The sequence below is a fragment of the Berghia stephanieae genome, chromosome 5, assembly GCF_034508935.2.
Source record: "Berghia stephanieae isolate SIO BIC M18660-M18661 chromosome 5, UCSD_Bste_1.3, whole genome shotgun sequence".
Lineage (NCBI taxonomy): Eukaryota > Metazoa > Mollusca > Gastropoda > Nudibranchia > Aeolidiidae > Berghia > Berghia stephanieae.
The window spans coordinates 8,608,068-8,608,630 of record NC_088364.1 but is presented as its reverse complement, the minus strand read 5'-3'; positions in this window follow the sequence as shown (position 1 = coordinate 8,608,630).

Genomic DNA, 563 nt, shown 5'->3' with positions numbered 1-563 from the left:
GAAAGAAATCAAGGTCATAAGTTACTGTGCACCAAGCTCAATGCCACTTTATCCCTCCATCCCAAAGCTCAGTACAAGGTTACCTTGTACGCAGATCCCGATGCTAGGTGCCCGGTTACCGTGTATGTAGACACTCCGATACTAAAATACAATCACCCAAAGATGATTTAAAGAAAAAAATAATAAAATAACATCGACATACCTGCAAACTCACATACCACTGCCTTTTACTTTTACTTTTGATGTGAAAAAAATGTCTCTACAATTGGAACAACCTAGCTGCTGATGAATCAAGTTTCTGTACAATATTGAAGACACTACCAGTAACTCAGACACAATTCTGCAAGTCTGCAAATTAATAGTAAACTCACTTCTTTGAAGACGGTCCCATACTTGAGTCCTCAAACTAGATTGTTGCTGGCTCTCACTGTCTTTATTCATATCTGGTGTCTCTGTTATCATATAAAAATTATTTTAACAGCAAGTTTAAAATTTCACCAATTCTATCAAGGTTATTATAGATAGATGAATACATAAAGTTAAAGAGACAAGTGAATAACTAA